This window comes from Vulpes lagopus, chromosome 3 (assembly GCF_018345385.1).
Source record: "Vulpes lagopus strain Blue_001 chromosome 3, ASM1834538v1, whole genome shotgun sequence".
Taxonomy (NCBI): Eukaryota; Metazoa; Chordata; class Mammalia; order Carnivora; family Canidae; genus Vulpes; species Vulpes lagopus.
Window position 1 is genome coordinate 77865164 of NC_054826.1, and position 27012 is coordinate 77892175.

Here is a 27012-nt window from a genome sequence, read left to right on the forward strand (position 1 = left end):
ATTAAGGAGAGCACTTGAAGTAATGAGCACTGGGTGTTGTATGCAACTGATGAATCACTAAATTCTACCTCTGGAACTAATAATACAACGTATGTTAATTAAATTGACTTGAATTTATTTTATTTTATTAGAATAACAAAAAATACTTTACTAAAACATAAGACTTACAGAAGTTTCCAGACAAACCATACAAAATGGTTACAAGCTTTTTCTTGAAGGAGGGATTCTACATTCAACAGCAAAGTCGCAATGTTATTAGTGAGGGCTGTATTCTTTATTTTGGCTCAAACAATCAACCTCCATCTACAGTGTCTAAATAAAGTTAGACTTGGTTAGAGAGCATATTCCAAAAAACTGCTTATTTTAACCAAAGCAATTGGGTCGTCATAAAATAAAACTACCTCTACCCTAAAAAAGAAAAAAAGAAAAGAAAGAAAGAAAGAAAGAAGAAGAAAGAAAGGAAGGAAGGAAGGAAGGAAGGAAGGAAGGAAGGAAGGAAGGAAGGAAGGAAAGAAGAAAGAAGAAAGAAGAAAGAAGGAAAGAAGAAAGAAGAAAGAAGAAAGAAAGAAAGAAAGAAAGAAAGAAAGAAAGAAAGAAAGAAAGAAAGACATCCACACCCCTGTAGCTAACACTGACAACTATCTTCATTCATAGTGCTTTATCCTTAAACCATAATGGGAGAAATGAATAAAGCAGAAGACAGCCACTGCTTTTAAATGTTTCACAACAATCCAGATGGTACTTCTAGCCTCTGCTCATGCTTTACAACAGTGAATCAGGATAAGACATAGATTTGCTAATGTGCATTTAATCACCAAAAGACTGAAGATGTCTGGACTTTTATCCTATAATGTTTCTAAGACTGTGTCCATTAAATGCAAATAAAAATGAAGAAGTCTTGGCAGAACAGGAGAAGTGATGCACACTTGATTAGATCGATTTTAAATATTATTCATGGCATATAGCCTAGTCCATACTTTAGCTGTTTCTATGGCTTGGGCTTCGTTGGTCTTACACTGCTCTGCTAAATCACTTGCTGATGGATCATCTGGATTGGGAGCATTTACCAAAGCCTGGATTGAGAGCAGAACTGTGTGGATCTGCAGCGCTGGGGACCACTTATCTTTCAAAATATCTAAACATATTCTTTCCAACTTGTCTACATTAGGATGATAAATTTTTGGTCGTGAAATATACTTTAGGGGCTGCCATCGGGTGTTCTTCTGGAAGGAATAGTTCAAGTTTAAAAGTCCCTCCCTCAAAAGGGTAGTCCTGGGGACCAGCAAAGACCACATGAAAATAACAGGCCTTGCTCTCATCTGGTTCTGCTTTAATGCAGGAACTGGTTCTGCTAGCAAACACTGGGTTTCCTTGATAATCCTGTGGGGCAGCCCGGCTATCTTGTCAGATTCGAAGTTTGGCCTCTGGTCTTGACTCTCAATTAAATTGAATTTAATTTTTTTTTTTAAAAAGAGTTCCTACAGCAACAAGCATATCTGATGGACAGCTAATATACTTTTGGATCCACTAAAATCTTCATGTTATGTCACATTTCCTCTGGGCTTCTTCCAGCCAACGAATGAGCAAAATGGAGTTATTAGAATCAGGTCATTTCAGTAGATGGAAGAGTTCTCTAATAGCTTTGGCTCAGGAGATCTTCATTGGCCTGGCCAAGCATTTCTCAGAACTATTCTACAATATGAGTCTCTTCTGACCCATTCCTTTCTTTTCTTTCTTTCTTTCTTTCTTTCTTTCTTTCTTTCTTTCTTTCTTTCTTTCTTTCTTTCTCTTCTTTCATGAGTGTCAGAATTTCTCCTCTCCTCATTTTATCTTTCATGGTTTCCCCCCAATAAATCTGCTGCACTTTTAATCCTGTGTTGGTGTTTCCTTCTTGTAGAACTCAAACTGACATTCCACTGAAGTCAGAAGACAATGTAATGACATCTCTAAAGTGGTGACAGAAAAAAACCAGCCTAACTAGAATTGCCAGTGAAAATATTTCCTTTCAACAAAAATAAAGAGACTACTTTGCCAGCAACACACCATTGAAATAAATACTAAAAGGAATTCCTTAGGCAGATGGGAAATTTCCTTGGCTAGAAATAGAAAATTGAAGGAAAAGAAAAGCACTGGGAAAAAAGCACTGAAAAAGCACATGTGGATAAATATAAAAGAATACTATTTAAAGCAACAATGACTACAATGTCTTTTAAAATTTAGAACATATACATTAAAACACATGATAACAATAGCACAAAAGGTAGGACAGGGAAAATGAAATCAAGTTATAAGGTTCTTACATTTTCCAGGAAATGCACTGGTAAAGTAGACTATAACCAGTGTACAATGGATGCATATTGAAATCCCTAGGGCAATGGCTCTCAATTGGGAGTATTTTTCCCACCAAGAAGTATCTGGCAAATAAACACATGACACAGACAGATTAAGAGAAAGAAGAAGGGAGATTTGTCAATATGTGAAGACATTTTTGATTGTCACACTGTAGGGGAAGTGTCAAAAGCATCCTTAGCTGAGAAATGCTAGCTAAAAGACAGAGATTATCAGAAAAAAGACAGATTGTCAGATTGTCAAAACTAACAACAACAACAAAAATTTTTTTAAATGATCCAAGTATATTCTGTCTCTAAGAAACTTACTTTAAATGTAATGATATGGGCAGGTTAAAAGTGAAAGAATAGAAAAGGAGATTCTATGCAAACTCAATCCAAAGAAGGCTGAAGTAGCTGTATTAATATCAAACAAAGAAAACTGCAGAGTAAAATAAGTCACCAGAGATGAAGAGGGGCATCACATAATGATAAAATGTACATTTCACTAAGAAGACATAATACTCCTAAATATATTTGCACCTTTAATAGAGCTTCAAAATGCATGAAGCAAAACTGATGGAATTAAAGACAAAAATGAGCAAATCAACAACTATATCTGGAGACTTTAACTTTCCTCTCTCAGTAGTTGACAGAACTAATGGAAAATCAGCAAAGTTATAGATGAACTGAACAACTCCATCAACCAAATGGATCTCACTGAAATTTTTAGAACATTTCACCACCAACAGCAAAATGCATATTCTTTTCAAGTGCACGTGGCATATTCATCAAGATGTAAACCTTAACAATTTAAAAGAATTAAAATCATGCAAAGTATATTCTCTCAGTATAATAGAATTAAAATGTAAATAATAATAGAAAGATAATAGGAAATCTCCAAACACTTGGAAATTAAACAGCACCCTTCGATATGAATCCATGCATCAAAGAGCTCTCAGAAAAATTAGAAAATATTTTAAACTGAACAAAAATAAAGCACAACATAGCAAAATTTGCATGATGATTAAAGCAGTGCTTCAAGGGAAATTTTGGCTTCAAATGCTTGCAGAAAGGACATTAAGAAACTAGAAAAGGGAGAAGAAAATAAACTCAACATAAGCAGAATGAAAGAAATCATAAACATAAAAGCAGAAGTCCATAAAATTGAAAATAGACAAGCCAAAAAGCAATAGAGAAAGTCAAAACAATCAAAGTCTTGTTATGTAAAAAGATCAAGAAAATACAAATTAACCTATAGCAAAACTGACCAAAAGAAGAAAGAAGACAAAAATTACTATAAGGAATGAAAGAGAAAATATTACCAGAGACCCTATAGAGAGTAAAAGGATAAAGGGATTCTTTGAGCAACTCTACACACAAAAATTTGACAGTGTAGAAGAAACGGACCATTTCCTGAAAAAACACAAATATCAAAACTCATCTAAAATAATATACAGAAAATATTAGTAGTCCAAAACCATTTTTCAACTTGAATTGATAGTTTAAAATCTTCTGAAAAAAATTTACCCAGCATTTCTTTTGGTTTACAGTGGGAAGATTTCAGGTTATTTAGCTCACTGTATTACTAGCCATGTAACTCTCTTAAGTTTTTTTAAGCCAGTATGAACTGAGTTTTTTGTTAAAGACAGACTTCTTAAACATCATATTTCCATGAAATTTGAAATAATATTGTACTTGCAAGGTGTACAAACACAATTCTGAGATGACCCAGAGCAGTAATTATAGAAATACTGGCAGTAGTAGCATTATGGAGTAGTGGCAACAGTAGTCCAATAATAGTAATTATGACTAAGAGATACTAAGCACTTACCCGTGACACCCTGCAAAAAACTTTGCATTTACAATATGATACCACAGTGTTATAGAAGAGGAAACAGAAGTATAAACATTAAGTAAAAGAATAAAAACATGGTGAAATGGAGTATTAAGTGGGACTTTCTGTAGCATAATTTTCTTCTAAGCCTACCATCTTGTTTATAATCTTCCTGCTCTGGGATAGAAGGGAACTAAAGGAATGATCATTTTTTTCTACCTATACAAAAATGCATTAAATGACATGCACTTGGTCTTGAGGAGAGTGCCTCTAGCCCTGAAAGAAGCAAGTCCTGGCAGCACGAATATCCTGCAAAGAAAGTAAGCCAGCTTTGTGCTTCTCCAGCCAGGATTTGCTTTTTTCACCAATTAGACCATATTGCCATCAACTCCACTTGCTGAAGGCTCCCAGTGCCTGCTGAAACACACACACACACACACACACACACACACACACACACGTACAGTGAATGAATGTAGAGTGGCTAAGAGAGCTCCCAGATTAATTAACAGAAAGAATATCTCAATGGAATGGTCAGTCTCTGAGCTGCTATAATAATGATCTTCAAAAAATACGCAAATTCATCTTGTTTACTTATTGAAAAAAAGACGCTGAAAGGGCTGTTATGCAGTGTTAAGCAACAAGTCCATAAACTTGCTAACTTCAAGTTACTACTTTTCATTAACCTGAAAATTGAAAGAAAAAAATACATGCAAGTAAACGGAAAAAACAAACAGATGAGCACCACTTATTTCTATATTTTCTCCACTCTGATGAGGCAATGATCCAAGAAAACACATTCTTGCCCTTACAACTCAGCTGCCAACATGAATGTGATTCTTTAGCTATGAGAAAACGTCTTTTGAAGGGTACAGGTTAGTTAATATTGGAAATTCTTGTATACTTTGGGAGATAACACTATTTGCCCTGATAAGGGCCAGTACTTTTTTTTACCTTGATAAGGATGGGTATTTTTTCTTCCTTTTTATCTGGACTTGTCAAAAATCAATCATGTCACCCTGTATTTTTCCTTTTTCTCCCTCTTTCCCTTGCCCATTTGGGGGTTAATGCCAGTAACATGTTTTCCTGATATAGTAGTGAATATAATCCAGTATTCATGTCCCCTATATTAAATAAAATCTTGAAACCTAGTAGAAGTTCTTATTTAGGAACAATAAATAAAAGTTACAATTTGTAGAAGCTAAAAAGCAAGGATATACCGCCTGTGACAATGAAAGTGTTCAGCTTTATGACTTTTAAATCTCTTCCTACAAATGAATTCACTGGCGTTAAGGTTTACACTTCAAGTGTAAAGATGGTGGATAGAAAGAAGAGAGGGAAGGAGAAAGAAAGGAAGGAAAGGAGGAAGGTAAAAGGATGGAAGGAAAGAAGAGGAGATTGGTGGGTGGATAGAAAAAAGAGAGAGAGGCGATCCCTGGGGCTCAGCGGTTTAGCGCCTGCCTTCGGCTCAGGGTGTGATCCTGAAGTCCCAGGATTGAGTCCCACAGCGGGCTCCCTGTGTGGAGCCTGCTTCTCCCTCTGCCTGTGTCCCTGCCTCTCTCTCTGTCTCTCATTAGTGAATAAATAAAATCTTAAAAAACAAAAAACAAACAAACAAAAAAAAAAAACAGAGAGAGAGAAGGAAAAGGGGAGAGGAAATCCAAGTGGGATTTCAGGTCCCTAGGGTGAAAGTCAACCTTGAGTGGCAAAAAGAAAATACAGCCAACCCTTGAATTTCCAGCTACCTTTTGGTTACTATTTGGAGAGCATTGCTGACATGTAAATTCGCTCTCAGTAAAAAGGCTCTATCCTGTGAATCCAGTGAGCTTTATGCCTGGGATATAGAGAGTTCTCAGTAAATATTTGGTAAATAAATAATTGAATGAATAAACATACAAATTTATTTTTGTACATTAGTAAAAATGAAGCCTATATGTTTAGTGAGTTGCCTAAAATCATAAAGAAAATCTTAAGTATCTAAAATATATTAGATGGAAATGTAAGAAAGATTACCAATTGGGACCTAAGAGATGTGGATTCTGGTTCAGGGTTTGTTTTGTCATTTCACCTCTTTGGGTCTCTAGATTGCAGAAGGCAGGGATTCAGCTATACTGTTTTCTGCTCTACCTTCAATGCCTAGTTCAGTATCTAGTACATACTAGATGCTTTACTTATTTTTTTCAAGCTTTGATTGTATTTTATTGTCAGTGCTTGAGATAAAGCAGTTTTTAATGGAAGAATAAGAAAGTACGTGGAACTAGTACAAGGAACCCATAGACACTCTGAAGAGCTTTAAAGGACTCAATAAACAGTTAAATACTTAACATGTCTTCATCTGTAGAATTTGGTTTCCCCATATAAAAAAATTAAGATGTTGGTACCAAGGCTTTCTACGCGCTTCTTACGATTCCATGTCACTGTGAGAAGGATATCTGTTCCCAGTCCTTGTTTCATCCCCCACTTCCCAACTTTTACTGCTCAAGTTGTAAAGTAAGGCAAAAACAGGTGGGTGAGGTTCCAACACCCTTTCTCCAGTGTTATACCATCATCCTTCCAAGCTTTTATTTTCACAAGAAAAAAACCACAAAAATGCAATTTTAATTGAAAACAGTGCATCAATTACTTCATTGTCTATTTTGTAAAATGAATCACCACAGACCTCCCAATCTCCCAACCTCAGCAGTGAAAGATTCCCCAAACTTTCACATTAGGTGGTTCTAGTCATTCATCCCTAGAGAGGAAGCAAAGTGATATTCTTTCTCCATGTCTTCTGGGGGTGCTCAACAGCAATAAACTGGCTGGAATAAAACAGCAACAACAATGCTTCATGAATCACAGGATGGTTGCTTGAGAGAGACTAATTCTCCCACACTCTTACAGGAAGCCCTTCCTCCTCTTTTCATGGCTCTGCCCTAGTGAGAAAAACATTAGCAAATCTTGAAGTACAGGCAAGAGAATCCATAGAATTGTCAGTACAGCCTTCCCATTTGTCCAGAGAGGGAGACGGACCCACCTGCCCAGAAGATACATGTTTATCCTTTTTGGAGGACTCCTTTCCTGAGGAGGGACAGTCCTGCCAGTAGCTCACTCTCAGTGACTATATATAGGGTAATGTGCAGTATTCTGAGGAGGGTCCTAGTCAGGGAGTTAAGAAACCCAATTTGACTTCTGACAGACTATATGCTTTGAAAAAGTTACTTTCCTCTCTGAGAATCAAATTCCTCAATTTTTAAAACTTATTTGTCCTTTTAAGTCATTACAAAATTCCTTTTTCAAAAATGCTTTTCTAAATTCTAAAAATAATACATAATATCATTGAATTCTTTTAAACACAGATAAGTTAAAAGAAAAAATAACAATCATTCATAATCCAACCACCCAATGATATTCACTGTCAACATTTTTGTGTATACCTTTTGGTGAGACCACTTAGGATTTTAGCATCACTCAATGTTTATCTCCCAGTAAGGGTTATCTTTTTTTAAGATTTTATTTATTTACTTAAGAGAGACTGAGAGCAAGCACAGAGTGAGAGGGAGAGAATACAGAGAGAGGAGAAGCTAGCTCTCTGCAGAGCTTGATCCCAGGACCCTGAGATCACAATCCAAGCAAAGATGTTTAACTTACTGAGCCACCCAGATGCCCCTGAGTGTTACCCTTTTTAATGTCTTCCTGAGGCTTCACTTGTGCCAACAATGCTGTTCATATACTAGGAAATTAGAGAATCCCCCTCAGAAGGTAAGTCAATTATAGACTGTGACAGTCTTTTGAATGCCCTTGATGGTAAGCCATTTGAGGCTAGTTGTGAATATTGGAATAATCATTTGAAAACAAATCTGCATGATGAGAAGCATCAAGCTGAGTACCTGTTTTTGATGTTTGTTATTATCATTACCATAAAGTTTAAATACTCTTTTTCATCTTTCTCTAGAGTTTCCAAAACTTTTGATGCTTCAAGGAGAGGGATACATTTCACTATTTTAGAGCAACATTTCCCAAGATGTATTCTATGGCATTATAGATGCTGGAGATTCTCCCTTGGATAAGAGTTGTGTGGTCAAAAGAGTTTAGCAAAAACTACGTATTTTATTCCATTAAAGACTCGCAGTACATATTTAATATATTAAAGGCTGAGATTTCTTTGCCAATAAACCTCTTTAATTTTCATTAACTGTATTTACTAAACTTATTTAAGTTCAAAACACTTGCTTGGGAATTTCACATTAGTTTTTCCATCAATCTGTCATGACAGATCATATAGTCTGTACTGCAAGCACACAGAGTTCTATGGACACATAAGTTTAACCTATTTGAACCTCAGGCTCCTCCTTTGCAACATAAAGATGAAAATTTTACCTATATCACAGGTACCCTAAAAACTATACTAAACAAAACATGTAAAGAACTTAAAGCAGTACTAGCACATAACAAACATTCAAAGAAATGGGATATTTTTTATCTTTTGGTTTAAATAGATGAGATTATGAAGAGAGGATGAAGATGGACAAACTTTGTGGAGGAGAAGCAAGGCAATGGAAAGTAACACCTCTTAATTGATATAGCAAGCTCCTGCCTGGACAGAGGAAACTGTTTTTGGCATTAAGGCAGTCTAGATTCCAGAGAAGCCATCCCAGTATAGAACATCTAAATTTTTTTCTAGGATATAAAATGCATCTTTTAAAATACATGGCTGAACCAGCGGGAAAAAAGAGAAAATAATAAAAAAGTACAAATCCAAAGAAGAATGGAAGCACTAGAGGCTCATCGTCTTTAGTAGCTAACAATTTGGGTTTAATGGTCTATGTTCAAGTGGCAAAAGACAATCTTGAGATTGATGCAATGTGGAAGGTTTCTACTATACAAATTCAGGAGCCCCTCACAGATAATGAGGGCAGCAGATGAAATAGGGGAAAACAATAAAGGAACAGGTGGTGGGAACACTATGCTATTTCACCCTTGGTGAAATTCCATATGGAGCAGAATAAGAGAGAAAAAAAACTCCCCTAATAATTCCTAACTCATAGCAAGCCACCCTCACACAGGTTTGGAGTTAGAATTCATACTATCCAAGCACCCTCAGGTTAATGGTGCCATAAAACATTAGACGAAGCAAAAGCTGGGGTGTCTGGGTGGCTCAGAGGTTGAGCCATCTGCTTTTGGCTCAGGGCGTGATCCCGGACCATGATTGAGTCCCACATCAGGCTTCCTGCGGGGAGCCTGCTTCTCCCTCTGTCTATGTCTCTGCCTTTCTCTGTGTGTCTCTCATTAATAAATAAATAAAATCTTTTTTAAAAAAGCAAAAGCCAATTCTCTCTTGAATTAAACTGACTTAAAGGCAGACCTCAAAGATGTCCCAGAGAAAATTTTAAGCTCCCTAAGCATATTTGGAAATAAATCATCAACATCATGATGTGAATAATCTGCAGAGTCAGTCCTACAACCGACAGCAGATGATGGAATTACCAGATACCAAATACAAAATAAATACAAAGAGCTTTACAGAAGTATTTAAAGTTATCAACATTGTTAGGCCAAGATGGGGAAAAGAACAAATAAAATATCTAAAGATAAAAATTAATAATCAAAAATGAACCTAAAAAGGAAGTTTAAACATTGGTCTAGACACAGATGAAGGGAAAATTAGTGATCTGGAAAATAGATCCAAAAAAAAAAAAAAAAGAAAATTACACAGACTGAAGCACTTTATTTGAAGGAGAAACCAACAAACCCACAACTATAGTGAGAGATTTTAATGTATATTTCTTAGTAATTGGTAAAGAAGCAAATGAAAAGTTGGTAAAGCTATAGAAGATTTTACTGCATAATCCAACAGTTTGGATGCCTGGGAAGGATAGCATCAACAGCTGCCAGTCATTCAGCCCTTAGTGTGAAAGAGCCCTTCTCTGGTTTTTCTGATAGCTAGCTTAACATGACTCTGAGGGAAGGAGATTTTAAACCTATGTCAAGCCACATTGCCTTTAAAAAAAAAAAAGATTTTATTTACTTACTTGAGAGAAAGAATGAGCAGTGGGGAGGGGCAGAGAGAGGGAGAGAGAGAGAAGCAGACTTCTGTCTGAGCAGGAAGCCTAATGCAGGGCTCAATCTCAGGACACAGAGATCATGACGTGAGCTGAAGGCAGATGCTTAATAGACTGAGCCACCCTGGCACCCCTCAAGTCTCACTTCCTTTAAGAAGTCTTCCCAAAAAACTCTCCTGTAATTAAGTAGACTTCAGTAGGATGTTTTTGTGATTTCTTGCTCTTAGTGTTTGTCATTTTACATAATTCTAGTTCTTTTTTCTTTTATTTTTGTTTGGCTTTCAATGAAATACATGCACATGATTTTTAAAAATTGCAAAATTTGCAAAAATACATACAAAATACATATAGGGATCCCATCTCCCCCAAAAAAAAGAAAAAAAAAAGAAAATTAAAATGACCTAGAGATAAGCATTGTCAGTGTTTTATTATATTATCAAGAGTTTTTTATGTGTATCATCTCATTCATTTACTGTTTAACATCTATCACATGCCTCACACTGCATTCAGGCAGCATGTAGGTAGCAGTAGTGAAAAGTAAAGTCCCTATTCACATGACACATTTTTCCCTATACTTTCGTATATATGAAATATACATACTTTTAACTTAAAAATAAATGAAGAGGAAAAAAACAAATGATATACTTAGGAATTATTCTTATTATTCATGTATCTCTTATTTTCTCAGTGAGGAACCAGATAGCTGTAATCATGGTATTCTTCATATTACCAGGCAGAATATTTTTTCATAGAAGACACTTAACAAAGTATGCTAGATCCAAAAATTGAGAGGGTCAAGGGAGCAGGGAAAAGGCAAGAGGCAATTGTGATCATGGGTCTCATCTTTAGGCAGGTCCTATTGTATTACAAACAAGTTATTGGGGGGTGAAGTGGGGGGCAAGAAACACTGATTTGTAGGGTTTGCTAATTTCCATGGTATAAATACTCCCACATGGCCAATTTCAAGTTTTCATGTTCTAGAAAACATACTCATTACTGACCCTCAAGAGCTAGTACAAACCAGCTCCAGGACAAAATTGCCTGGTTCTGATAGAACCCTTACATCCTTCTTCCTCCTGGTTCTGGTGGTGCCATGGAGAATGGAACCCTTTCTCAGGAGGAAGAGGAAAGAGAAGGCTGGGATGCCAGAAATCAACCTCACCAAATCCTCCTTTTGTTCTAATCCAGTTTCCTTCGTGGAATTCTGTTCTGCTATCTGGATAATCAGTGGCTTTGCCTAGAACAAATGACTATTATACACCTACTACATGATGTTGTATGGGATACAGAAAACACAAAGATGTGATCCCTACTCTCCACCAGTTCACCATAGTGGGGTAGAAGACCAGAAAAATTGCTAAGTGATTATTTAAAAATTGGCAGAGAAAATAAACTCACTCGGAGGTATGATTATTTACAGAAGTTCCGATGCAATATAATGAGGACTTTCGTGTAAGACATGTGATATGAGAGAATCAAAGCCCTTATTCTGTATTTGCAGTTTCTGTGGTCCTTTGTGATTTTTGTTTTTTTGTGTTGTTTTGGGTTTTTTTGCAGTTTCTGCAGTCTTAAGCAAGTAATTAGTAACTCTATGTACTTACCTTATAGATTATTATGAGACGGTAAGTACTCAACACGGTACACGGTAAGTACTCAACAAATACTAGAATTAATAAGAATTAATAACAGCATTGCTATCAATAGTGCTTGTAATACCACATGAACAAAGACAACAAAACAGAGAAGACTGGGGCTATTTCGTGGACTAGCCAGTAACTTGGTTTTTATTAAAATCTGTGGTTAATGAAAGTTTGAAAAATTATTATAGGAGAGCACTGAGAATTAGACTGTTTGCTTGGTTTTATAAATGATGAAGAACCAATAGAAATCTAGTGACATGGTCTGAGCTGCATTTTGGGAAGATTAAGCTTGAATTATTGCTACTTTCCCAAACAGGATTGGTAGCTTTTGCTGATAACTGAATAGATTAAGGCAATGTTGAGCGTGGCCACAGGACCTACGCAGTCAAGAGTTTGTCTTCAGGGATCTCCCTGTGGCCTCATCCCTGGGAATGATTTGCTTTCAAAGCAGGCAGCATGTATTTTCCGGAAGCTATGCCAAGTCCTTTTTCCCTTTCTTACTTGGCTATTTTTTGGCTCATAGAGTCGCTAAATATAAGCAACCTTTAAAAAGATCCCCAACCAATTCATTCCAAGGAGTGTAAAAGCTATCTAGGAATTGAAGGGACATACTAAAGTTCATCAAGATAAACCTGCTTCCATGTCACAGTCTATAATATTTTTGTCCAAGTTTTGGGGGTAATCAGGTCCTAACAATAACTTTTCACATTTCTTATTATCTTATGTAAGAGGCAATACTTTTCTCAAGTTTGTTGACCTATGAAGGAAAAAAGCTGTTGGAGAAGTTTGTTGCAAAACTGGAAACAAAATGTATCTCAAATAGTTTACAAGGCTATGAATCAGGGGTTGGGAGGTGGCCCAAAATTCCTGCTTCCTGTTGAAAGCACATTCAGCTCAGTGGGACGCGTTTGTCTGGTTGTGATATGTAAATTATCTCCATTGTGTATTTATGCTCGAAATTTTCACTGATTCCTGTTATTTCAGACCACATACACCCACACAACTATGATTACTTGGAATCCTTGACTGGAATACATCAGGAGTAATCGGGCTGGTATGCCATCTTTTGTTGATAATTAGAAACTTTTGGATGTAACACAAGAAGTTAACAGATTTCCCTGAACCTAGCCATATGTTTGAACAGTTACAGCAACAAATTTTTTTGCATATTCCTAGCTGGAACTCAAGAACTTTATGACTACTGCACAGGTCTAACCCTAATGGTCTCCAAAATACTATTTCATAAACAGAAACAAGATCCTTCCCTGATAAATTATTCAGAGACCTGGTTAAGACACCATGTTGCACAAAATCTATTCAAAGGGCCTTTCTTTTTTATTTTATTAAACTACAGTCAGGCCTCAGGGAAAAGATAAAGGTTTCCATTGCAAGGCAAATTAAACACCCCCATGTAATTTATCATGTGTTGTGATTTAAACTGGAAGACTCAATAGAATGTTAAAGATTTTCTGCATCTGATTATAAAAGTGAAAGAAGAAATACACATGGAGTTGATTGTGCTTTGGATGATTTGGGGAAACCAAGAAGACTCTATTTTTTTTTTTTTTAAATTTATCTGACAGAGCACAAGCAGGGGGAGTGGCAGGCAGAGGGAGATGGAGAAGCAGGCCCACCGCAGAGCAGGGGGCTTGAGGCAGAACTCCATCCCAGGATCCTAACCTGAGCTGAAGGCAGGCACTTAACTGAGCCACCTATGCACCCCAAGGAGACTCTATTTTTTAATATACCACATATCCAGGCCCTAAATACTAATGAAAGAGAGATTTCTCTAGAAAAATCTACCAGATCAAAGCTAGTCACCCAAAATGAGGAGGCAAATTTGATTCACAGGATAAAAAAACAAAAATTTAACTAAATAGTAAAAATAAACACAATAAAGGTTTTAAAATACACCAATAATGTTTATATCAGAGAAAGCAAATTTATGTAAAGAAAACATGGCATAGGAATCATTCAGATAATATGAAATAACAGCATTATCAATATCAGATGAGGTAAAAAAAAAAGCCAAGATGGTGAAAACTTTAGATGGATTTCAAGTAGGTCTATAACTTAGAGAAAGGGAGAGACTGTGGTTAATCTAAAGAGCTTGGGAAGGGGAAGATGGTGGTGGAGTGGGAGGTAGGCTTGTCTACTTCCATGTATACAACTAGATAACTGTTATATAATCATAAATACCCCAGAAATCGATCTGAAGACAGGCAGAACAAACCCCACAACTAAAGGTAGAGAAGAGGCCACATTAAAGAAGGTAGAAAGTATGGAGATGTGGCTTAGAAGAGAAAACAAATGATGGCTGTTGTGGTGGGGGTGGAGCCAAGATCGTGAAGAAGGGCAAGAGACAGACTAATAGAGGGAAACACACAGGGAAACAAATCCCAAAACAAATCCGGCTTGGAAAGTAAGAGGGGCCAGATTTCATGAGTTCTTGCAACCAGTGGGGCTTCAAGCCTGGAATTTTATTTTATTTTTTATTTTATTTACTTATTCATGATAAAGAGAAAGAGAAAAAGAGAGAGAGAGAGAGGCAGAGGGAGAAGCAGGCTCCATGCTCCTCATCCCTCCTGATGAGGGACTCGATCCCAGGACTCCAGGATCATACCCTGGACCAAAGGCAGGTGCTAAGCCGCTGAGCCACCCAGGGATCTGGAATTTTAAAAGCCAACCTGCTTGGCTCTGGGAGAGCTTGGAGGACATTAGGTTGCTCCTGGAGAAAAAGAAGGGCAAACAGCCTGATGACATACTGTATGGAAACAGTGATCTGAAGAGTGCCTGGGGCACAGATTGGGGAGGTTAGATGCTTATCTCAAGAGTTTTTCCCAGAGGCAGCATTCATAGAGAGACCCCTCTGGGTACAAAGGAACTGGCAAGCACTATTTCTTTCCCCGATCTCCCCTGCACAGGGCCACCTGTGGTTCCTGTGGTTGGTGTAACACAGGAACCACTGTGATGCCTATATTTGCTACCTAACTTGCTTACACCAAGTCCCACTCCCCATGCTGCAGGACTGCTCTTTCCAGTCATGTTTCCCTCAATCTGAGTGCAGCAGGTCCCTACCCCCCAGAAGACTGGCCTAAATCCCCGCCAATACCATGTCTCCCAACCCAAAAGTTTTGCAAGGCCTTAGTTCCAATGGCAGTGGCAACAGGTCTTATTTCACAGGCAGACCAAAGAATACTTAGTCAAAATGTGCCATATTTATGCCAGGGACCAAACACATACATAAGTAAAGAGAGCCTCTGCAGATGAACTGGCCTGAAAGATAAAGCAGCCAGGACACAAAAGCACAGTACACATTGGTACACTCCCAGAAGCATCAGGCACTGAGGAACAAGAGACACTACACTGAAGGGTGCTATAGTTCCTCTTCTTCATAAAGTCATTACCCTCAAGAACAGGAGATGTAGCAGATTTTTCTCACACATAGAAACAGGCACAAAATGAGAAAGACAAAATGAGAAGACAAAGGAATTTCTCCCAAATGAAAATCATTACAAGACCACAGTGAAATAGATATAAGTAACATGCCTGATGGAGAATTTAAAGCAATGATCATAAGGATAGTCACTGGAATGGAGAAAAGAGTGGAGGACATCAGTGAGACCATTAACACAAAGATAAGGAATAACATAGGAGAGTCTTAATAAACAAAATGAGAAACACTCTTGATAGAATGTATCAACAGCAGGTGGGAGGAAGCAGAGGAACAAATTGATGACCTAGAAGACAGAGCTGAACAAAAGAAAGAAAAAGGGATTATGCAAAATGAGAATCAACTTAGAGAACTCAGTGACTCCATCAAATATAATAACGTTTATATTTTAGGAGTCTCAAAAGGAGAAGAGAGAAAAGGGGACAAAAATTTATTTGTAGAAATAATAGCTGAATACTTCCCTAATCTGGGGGAAGAAACAGATACCCAGATTCAGGAGGCATAGAGAACCTCCAATGAAAATCAACAAAAGCAGATCCACACCAAGATATATTGTAATCAAAATGGCAAAATACAGTGATGAAGGAAAAATATTAAAAGCAGCAAAACAAAAGAAGACAATTTATATACAAAGGAAACCCCATAAGGCTATCAGGAATTTTTCAGAAGAAACTTTCCAAGACAGAAAAGAATAGCATGATACAATAAAAGTGTTGAATGGGAAAAACCTGCAGCCAAGAATACTCTATCCAGCAAGGCTATCATTCAGAATAGAAGGAGAAATAAAGAGTTTCTTAGACAAACAAGAACTAAAGGAATTTGTGACCACTAAACCAGCCCTGCAAGAAATATGAAAGGGGACTCTGAGTGGAAAGGAAAGACTAAAAGTGACAATATGAAGGTAGGAAACACAAAAGCAGTAAAAACAAATATTTCTATTTAAAAAATCAGTCAAGGGGCAGCCCCAGTGGCTCAGCAGTTTAGCACCACCTTCAGTCCAGGGCCTGATCCCGGAGACCCGGAATTGAGTCCCATGTCAGGCTCCCTGCATGGAGCCTGCTTCTCCCTCTGCCTATATCTCTGCCCCTCTCTCTCTCTCTCTCTCTCTCTCTGTGTGTGTGTGTCTCTCATGAACAAATAAATAAAATCTTTTTAAAAAATCAGTCAAGTAACTCACAAAATAAAAGATGCAAAATGTGACACCATATACATAAAATGTGGGGGAAGAAGAGTAACAAATGGATTCAAAATTAAATAACTAATAACTTCACATTGACAGCTACATACAGAAGATGTTATATACAAACCTAATGGTAACCCTAAATAAAAAACCACTAATAAATATACAAAGAATAAAGAGAAAGAAATCCAAATATATCACTAACAAAAACCAGCAAACCATGAAAGAAAGACAAGAAGGAATCAGAGAAAATCTCCAGAAACAACCACAAAACAGTTTATAAAATGGCAATAAAGATGACCTTGCCTGCACCCATCCCAAGCCAGCAGTTCTCTCCTTACCCCACACACAGTGAGACAAACCATGCACCAGTGCTGACAGAGTGGACATGGGCAGAGCAATGTTGTCCAGGCTTGGACTGAGGCTGCTACTTCTAGTGCTGTTCCTACTCATACAGATTTACTCAAATCAATCAACTGTTGTAAAACTTTCAAGTAACTTCTTCCCAGAATACCTCAACTGCCCCCAAATCCAGCTAATGTCACTACCAGAGCAACTGGTTGTGCTCTGCAGCCAGTAGCCAGCCTCTTCATGATCTCATTCTTCCTTCTACACCTCTACTTTAAGATGTTCAGGCCAAGAAATATATATGCTTTCCCACCTTCTAAACCTAATCCAAATGGTGTCTAGACATACAATGTGACAAGGAAAAGAATAGGTCTTCATTGAATCTGTTAACTCTATACTATATTGACACTCTGGGATCCCTGGGTGGCTCAGCGGTTTAGTGCCTGCCTTCAGCCCAGGGCATAATCCTGGAGTCCCAGGATCCAGTCCCGCATCAGGCTCCCTGCATGGAGCCTGCTTCTCCTTCTGCCTGTGTCTCTGCCTCTCTCTCTCTCTCTCTCTCTCTCTCTCCTCTCTCTCTCCGTGTCTCTCATGAATAAATAAAATAATAAATAAAATAATAAATAAATAAATAAATAAATAAATAAATAAATAAATAAATAAACTATATTGACACAGAAAATGTTGAGGATACCAAATTTGACTGGTTTGAAGAATATGTGAAGGGTTTGACTGGATGATGAATCTCTGTTAAATCTATTGGAGTTTCACATACAATATGAAGAGACAACATCCAAGACAGTCAAAAATGATTTCTATAAACATGGCTTAACAAGTATGAACATGTAAAATTCTGTCTTGAAAATAAGAATAGGTTTTATCTTTCCTAAATCTAAAGGATGAACTCTTTTCTCTGAGTCTTTGGATTTGACATTGCATTTGATTTTTTATATAGTAACTGACATATGCCAGAGCAACAATGGATTGGACTCTATCTCAGATTGAAGCATATTGATCAAATTTTGCTTTTACACTTATCACCAATTCCTATTCAGCAACAGTGCCAGATTCACTTAGCTAAACTGATCCCAAAGAGTAGAAGTACATTGATCTCAATTAACTTCAAAAGGCATTTTATTTCTGCTTATTTTGAATACTTTTTACTATTTAAAAAAATGACCTGTTTTGAAGGTACAATTGACAAATCTTGAAATTAAAAAGGCAAAATATGTGCAGGAGCCAGAATTGTAAAACAAGTATTGGGGAAGTGAAGACTGGAAGCTTACTTACATTATATTCAGAAAAACTTTATACTCTTTTTGTAAATACTTTTTTTAAAAACTCTGAATCAGAATAGCCACATTTGGAACACTTTCTGTTAGTCAATAATTTTAGGTAGTTAGAACCTAGTCCTAAGCCTAAAGTGGGCTTGATTCTGGAAAGTAACTCTTTTCACAATGCACAGAATGCTTTTTAAATGCAACTTTAAGGTCTTTTGTTTGCATGGTCACATGTTGATGCTTAGATGTTCTAATATCTAATATGGCCACAGTAGTCTTGATAATTAAAGCTACTTTTTCCCATCTTTAGGAACCTATACCTGAACAACCGTATCCAACAGATCTCAAGCTACTGTGTGTCATACCTGAATGCTGTATATCTATTTGGGATTGTATATTATATTCCTATATTTCTAGTCGATTCATAGTAACTTCTCATGTTATGGAATTGATTTGCATGGAACTCAGATTATAAAGAAGAAGGAAAAGCTGAGGGCATCTGGGTCGCTCAGTTGGTTAAGCATCTGCCTTGGGCTCAGGTCGTGATCACAGGGTCCAGGGACTGAACCCCACATCAGGCTCTCTGCTCAATGGGAAGTCTGCTTCCCCTTCTCCCTTTGCCCACCCCCCCCCCCGCTTGTGCTCTCTCTCACACACACTCTCTCTTTCTCAAATAAATAAATAAAATCTTAAAAAAAAAAGAAAAACCTAAAAGAGAAAGAAAAAAGACAATAAATACATATATATCAATAATTACCTTGAATGCAAATGGCCTAAATGCTCTAATCAAAAGACATAGGTTGACAAAAAGGATAAAATAAATAAAACCTATCTATACGCTGCCTACAGGAGACACATTTTAGACCTGAAGACACTTGCAGATTGAAATTGAGGGAATGGACAAATATTTATCATGCAAATGGATGTCAAAAGAAAGCTGGGGTAGCAATTGTTACACCAGACAAAATAGACTTTAAAACAAAGACTGTAATAAGAAACAAAGAAGGGAACTATATAATAATAAAGGAGACTATCCGACAAAAAGATAACCTAACATGGGAGCACCCAAATACATAAAACAGTTAATAACAAACATAAAGGAAGTAATTGATATCTATACAATAATAGTACGGGACCTTAATACCCCACTTACATCAATAGACACATCATACAAATAAAATTAACATGGGAAAAAAAGGCTTTGAATGACGACACTCTGGACTAGATGGATTTAACAGATATATTCAGAACATTCCATCCTAAAACAACAGAATACACATTTCTTTTCAAGTGCACATGGAACGTTTTCCAGAATAGATCATGTAATAGGCCACAAAACAGATTTTAAAAGATTGAAGTCATACCTGGCATCTTCTCCGAATACAATCCTATGAAACTAGAAGTCAACTACAAAAAAAAATCTGGAAAGACCACAAATACATACAGGTTAAATAACATGCTGCTAAACAATGAATAGGTCAACCAAGAAATCTAAGAAGAAATTAAAAAGTAAGTGGAAACAAATGAAAAATACAATGGCTCAAAACCTTTAGGACCACAGCAAAAATAGTCCTAAGAGAGAAGTTTATAGCAATACAGGTCTACCCCAAGAAGCAAGAAAAATCTTGAATCAACAACCTAACCTTACATCTAAAGGAGCTAGAAAAAGAAGAACAAACAAAACCTAAAACCAGCAGAACAGAGGAAATAATAAAGATGAAAGCAGAAATAAATGATATACAAACTAAAGAAACAATAGAATAGATCAATGAAACCAGGAGATGGTTCTTTGAAAAGATCAACAAAATTGATAAACTTCTAGCCAGACTCATCAAAAAGAGAGAGAGAGAGAGTGAAAGAGATATAGAATGAAAGGACTCAAACAAATCACAAATGATAGAGGAGAAATAATAACCAACACTACAGAAATACAAACAACTATAAGAGAATATTATGAATAACTATACACCAACAAGTTGGACAATCTCAAAGAAATGCATAAATACCTAGAAACATATAGCCTATGAGAACTGAAACAGATAAAGAAGAAAATTTGAACAGGCTGATTACCAACAAGGAGACTAAATGAGTAATCAAAAACTACCAACAAACAGAAGTCCAGGATCAGATGGCTTTACAGATAAATTCTACCAAACACTTAAAGAATAGAAACCTATTCTTCTCTAACTATTCTAAAAAAAAAAAAAGAAGAAGAAGAAGAAAGAAAGAAAGAAAAGGAAAGAAGACTTCCAAATCCATTCTATCAGGCCAGCATCACCCTGATATCCAAACCCTATAAAAGACACCACAAAAAAAGAGAACTATATATAGCTCAATATCCCTGATGAACATAAATGCAAAAATCCCTAACAAAATACTATCAAACCAAATCCAATAATAGATTTTTAAAAATCATTCACCATGAGCAAGTGAGATTTATTCCCAGGATGCAAGAGTGGTTCAATATCTGCAAATCAATCAACATAATACATAACTTCATAAGAGAAAGGATAGAAACCATATGATCATTTTAATATACCCAGGAAAAACATTTGATAACGTATAACATCCATTCATGATAAAAACCCTCGACAAAGTAGATTTAGAGGGAACATATCTGAACATACTAAAGGCCATATATCAAAACCTGCAGCTAACATCATACTCAATGGGGGGAAAACTAAGAGCTTTCCCCCTAAGGTCAGGAACAACACAAGGATGTCCATTCTCACCATTTTTATTCAACAAGAATAGTACTGGAAATCTTAGCCATGGCAATCAGACAAGAAAAAGAAACAAAAGGCATCTAATTCAGTATAGAAGAAGCAAAACTTTCATTATTTGCTGGTGAGATGGCACTATACATAGAAAACCTGAAATACTCCATCCAAAAATAAAATACTAGAACTGATAAATGAATTTGGTAGTCACAGGATACAAAATCAACATATAGAAATCTGTTGCATTTCTGTACATCAAGAATGAAGCAGCAGAAAGAGAAATTAAGAAAAATATCCCATTTACAATTGCACCATAAGTAATAAGATACATAGGAATAAACCTAACCAAAGAGGTAAAAGATCTGTACTCTGAAAACTATAAACATTGATGAAAGAAATTGAAGACAACACAAAGAAATGGAAACACATTCCATGCTCATGGACTGGAAGAACAAATATTGTTAAAATGTCTATACTCTCCAAAGTAATCTACATATTTAATGCAATCCCTATCAATACCAACAGCATTTTCCACAGAACTGGAACAAACAATCCTAAAATTTGCCTGGAGCTACAAAAGACCCTGAATAGCCAAAGCAATTTGAAAAAGAAAATAAAAGCTGAAAACATCATAATTCCAGACCTCAAGTTACATTACAAAGCTGTAGTAAACAAAACACTTCGGTACTAGCACAGAAATAGAAATATAATAGTCAAAACAGAAAACTCAGAAATAAATCCACAACTGTATGGTCAATTAATCTTCAGCAAAGGAGGAAGGAATATTCAATGGGTAAAAGGCAGTCTCTTCATCAAATAGTGTTGGGAAAACTGGAAAGCTACATGCAAAAGAAAGAAACTGGATTACTTTCTTACATGATGCACAAAAATAAATTCAAAATGAATTAAATACCAGTATGTGAGACCTACAACCATAAAAAAACCTACAAAAGAGCAGAGACAGTAATCTCTGAAAACAAACAGTTTGCAGCTCTCTGAAAACAAACAGCTACAGTAGCAACATCTTTCTAGATATGTCTCCTAAGGCAAAGGAAACAAAAACTAAACTAAATTATTGTGACTACATCAAAATAAAAGTTTCTATAGAGGAAAGAAAACAATTGACAAAACTAAAAGGCAACCTACTGAATGGAAGAAAATATTTGCAAATGACATACCTGAGAAAGGGTAGGTATTCAAAATAAATAAAGGACTTAACAAACTCAACACTCAAAAACCTAATAATCCAATTTAAAAATGGGCAGAAAACATAAGCAGATGTTCTCCAAAGAAGACATACAGATGACTAATAGAGAAATGAAGATACTCATCATCATTTATTATCAGGAAAATGAAAATCAAAACCACAGTGAGATATTACCTCACACTTGTCAGAATGGCTAAAATCACAACACAAGAAACAGCAAGTGTTGGCAAGGATGTAGAGAAAAAGGAACCCTGGTACAAGTTGGTGGGAATGCAAACTGGTGCAGGCACTATGAAAAACAATATGGAGGTTCCTCCAAAAGTTAAAAATAGAACTACCCTACACCCAGCAATCACACTACTGGGTAATTACCCAAATAATATAAAAACACTAATTCAAAGGAATACATGCACCCCTATATTTATAGAAGTATTATTTACAATAGCAAAGATATGGAAGCAGCCCAATTATCCATAAATAGATAAATAGGTAAAGAAGATATGGCATATATACACAATATATACACAGCCATAAAAGAGAATGAAACCTTGCCATTTGTAATTACATGTATGGAGCTAGATAGTATAATGCCAAGTGAAATATGTCAGTCAAAGACAAAATCCATATGATATCACTTATACATGTAACTTAAGAAACAAAACAAACAAAGGAAAAAAAAAAAACAGAGTGAGATGGAAAATAAGAAATAGACATCTAACTCTAGTGAACAACCTGATGGTTACCAGAGGGGATGTGGGGTGGCAGGATGGATGAAATAGGTTACAGGGATTAAGGAGTAACTTGTGATAAGTACCTGGTGATTATAATAAAAATTTTAATGAACGAATGGATAGATAGATGATGATGATAGATAGATAGATAGATAGATAGATAGATAGATAGATGATAGATAGATGATAGCTTGAGACTGAGAGCCAAGAGATAACGTTTTCAAATCTTGCTTTGCCACCAGCAGGCTGTGTGATGTTGGGTTACTCACTTATTTCTTCTGAACGTCAGTTGCCTTTTCTATAAAATGAGGCTGGGGTATACTGCCTTTATTCTTTCTACCCATGCTAAAATCTAGCTTCTTGTACTATATCCCTTTCTTTTCATTACTGATGTTATCTCAGATGAAATAAAGGTTTTTAAGAAAATCAAGAATGTATCCTTAATAAGACTTTATATTGAAGCTCTCTGCGAACAAACAGCTTCAATAATCCTGCCATTTATTCATTCTTTCATTCATTCAACAAAAACTGATTTCAAATCAAAGTGCCTATTGTGAACCAGATACTATAGTACCCTATAGAGTCTTCCCATATAAAGTATAAAAGTGAAAGAACAGATTTCCTGCCCTCATTGAGTGTATAGTTTGGTAGTGGAGACAGACACATACTCTTTTTTTTTTTTTTTTTTTAATCTAGTTTTTATAAGCAAGGAATTTGAAGCCCTTCCACCCATCATGTCCCGGGAATTCTCGGTTTTCTGCACGTCTCTTCCTCAGTGGCTGCTTAAGATTCTTTTAGTTGATCAGAGTGGCTTTATTTATTTATGATAGTCACACAGAGAGACAGAGACACAGGCAGAGGGAGAAGCAGGCTCCATGCACCGGGAGCCCGATGTGGGATTCGATCCCGGGTCTCCAGGATCGCGCCCTGGGCCAAAGGCAGGCGCTAAACCGCTGCGCCACCCAGGGATCCCCAGACACATACTCTTAATAAAAGGTAGAAGTAGGGTGCCTGGGTGGCTCAGTCAGTGAAGCACCTGCCTTCAGCTCAGGTCTTGATCCCAGGGTCCTGGGATTGAGGCTTGTATCCAGCAACCTGCTCAATGGGAAGTCCACTTCTCCTTCTCCCTCCACCTCTCTCCCAGCTTGTGCTCTCTCTCTCTCTCTCTCTCTCTCTCCTCTCTCGTGCGCACGCACATGGGCACTCACTCTCATGAATGAATGAATGAATAAATGAATGACTGAATGAATGAATGAATAAATAAATAAATAAATAAATAAATAAAATCTTTTTTTTAAAAAAAAGGGTAGAAGTAAATGATAGAAGTAAGCACAGCAAACTTTGGGAGGATAGGGAAAGGATAACCCCTCTTCATATGGGTAAGGCTTCCTAAAGGAGGAGACAGATGAGCTAAAGAATGAGTAGGAGTTTGTTATTCTAGGTAGAAAAGAAAGACTCTCAAAGTACAGAAGAGTAGAAGTGGAAAGAATTATAAGCTATAATTCTGATAGTAGCTAGAATATAAAGCACAAAGTAAGGAACAATAGCGTAAGTAAACAGAGCATAAACGGTGGGAATCTTGGTGTACCTTGTAAAGGACCTATTTTATCCCATTGATAAATGCGTTTCAAAGAAGCCTAGGACCCAAATGTACCAGAATTACCTGAGACTCCCATTTAAAAATCCGAGTTTTGGTTTTGACCTAAATCTGCTAATTCAGAAATCTTTGGGATGAGGCCTGGGTGATCTATATATAAAAGAAATATCTGGGATCCCTGGGTGGCGCAACAGTTTGGCGCCTGCCTTTGGCCCAGGGCGCAATCCTGGAGACCCGGAATTGAATCCCACATCAGGCTCCCGGTGCATGGAGCCTGCTTCTTCCTCAGCCTGTGTCTCTGCCTCTCTCTCTCTCTCTCTCTGTGACTATCATAAAAAAAAAAAAAGAAAGAAAGAAAGAAATATCTAAGTATTTCAGATGCAACCTAATATTTGAGAATAATTTGTATTAGATGTTTTCATATCCACTATTTTTACTTGATTTCCACCATGATACTATTAGTTACAGGAGTTGCATTCAAAGAAAGATGCCATTCCCTAGGATTGCTGATGAGAACAAGATTGATATTATGTGCTCAATAAACACTTGGATTGATGGATAGAGGACTATCTCAGGAATAGAGAATAAACTGAGAATAAACCCAAATGTGCCAGAAATAGGTTCCAAAATGGGTATTTAATTTCTATAACAAGGCAGGATATCCAGGTGAATACTAAAGTATAAGATCAGATATAATAAATCTAATTTGAACCCTTTCTAAAATCTCAGTTTCTATTCTGTAAAATGGGAATAATAACATCTGACAGTATAATGTCAGATGCTACCCTACTTGCAAACTAATAGGTTAGCTTGCTACAGTTTCATGAATGTCGGAAGATATAAAATTCCTTCTTCAGAGACAAAGGACAGTTTATGACTTATGGCAACAGCAGTAGCCGGAGGGCCAGCATTCCTGTGCTGACTGTCCAAGGCCCATTTCCAATATAGGGGTGCAAAGAGGGTTGTGTTACAAAAGGGAATCCTGAGCTTAAGAAACCTGACAGAAGACATTATCTCTATTTTCCATGCTGTTTGCCATACAAGCATTCTTCAAAAATTAGTCTGGAACAAAGGGGAGCCAGTGCCTCACTCATAAGATGTGCAGAAATGTAATAGGTTGACAGAGAATTGTCTCCTATAGTATATATCTCAAAGGCTCATATAAAAATTTAATGAAATAAAGAATATAAATTACATAACAAAGTGTTTAGGACACAAAAATAGATCAGTAAAAGTGATTGCTATTATTACTCTTATAGTAATTGTCATTTTGGTTTTTGTTGCTGTTTAACATCACTCAAATTAAAGATGGCTTATGGTTTACCTATCAATCAGCCTACAACTTACCTTGCCAAGAAGAGAATTGATCCAGAAGGTTGGAGTTTAGTGCATCCTGCGGGTGTGGTTAAATGGCCATGACTGGGGAGAAAAAAGTGAAAAAATAGAGTGGCCATTAGGGATGTGGCCCTTGGAAGCCTTACTGGGAACGACATGGTCAGTCTTCTGCAATCTGTGGTAACAGGATAAGTGATGAAATTGCTGACTGTTGTCAGAGGCTTCAGTCTTTGCTATTTTGTTTCCTTCTCTACCCAAACAAAATCTGAAATTTCCTAACACAGCAACCCTCTACGTGGAATGCCTTCCCTTCCTCTCTCTACCATCTGTTTTCTGGAAGGCAGAATATAGTGGAAATAACCCAAAAAATCCTGGATTTAAATCTAAGCTTTAAAAATTACCAAAAAGTCTTTTTTAAAAATAGAAAACAGAGTAAGTAACATTTAAACCTTTTGCATTTCGAGTGCCTAGAATAAGCTTTAAGCAAAGTGATGAGTTTTGACATAGGCCTTCAGTCTCTTTGAGGTCCAGCCCCTGGGAGGCACTACCCAGGAGATGGTTGACCTAGATCTGCCTTCAAGGTCCAGAATATAGGTTTTACTGCTTCTTTAACTTCTCAGACAACTTGGAATTTGTAGTTCTTGTATAGCTTCTTCATAGGACTTGATCCTTCACATTAAAATACCTAGTGGTACTTTTAAGTAGCTTAGTAGTCTGCTAGAAATTTCAACCTACCCCAGAAGCAGAAGGCCAGCTACTCAGTTATGGACTGGGCTATTTATAATTTAATACATTATTTATCACAATGTATTTCAGAACTTATTCCTGGACATGTAAGTCATTTCTCAATGGAAATGGTTCTTTCTTCTTGCTCCTCTTGATTCATCATGAGATATTTACTTGCTATTCCTTTGCAAACCATAGGGTCTGTGCCTCTGGTAGAGTATAACATTTTAGAATGGCCACTAGGCTTGGAGTCAGTCTTGGTTCATGACCCAATTTTATTACCTCTTAGTTCTTTAGGAGGCAGCATCTAAGGGGATGAACTTACCTGCATCCAGATGGTTTTGAATCCTAGCTACTCACTAGTCAGACTTCTGGAAGTCAGACCACATAGCCTCTCTGAGGCTCATTTTTTCCATTTGTAAAATAGGAATGATAATACTTACCTGGTAGAGCTTTCTGAGTAGTTAATGAGGTATCATGCCTACCCAGTGCTCAACTCATAATAGCAGCCACCCAACAAATGTGACATCTACTCCAGCCGTCAAGGATCTCATCTCCTCTAAACTTATATCATGCAATGATCCTGACAGGA

At 36.8% G+C, this 27012-nt stretch overlaps 1 pseudogene; it reads right to left on the bottom strand.

Annotated features, from left to right (window-relative positions):
* Nucleotides 1-941: 941 nt before the first annotated feature.
* LOC121487025 lies at nucleotides 942-25852 on the bottom strand (annotated as a pseudogene).
* Nucleotides 25853-27012: the final 1160 nt, after the last annotated feature.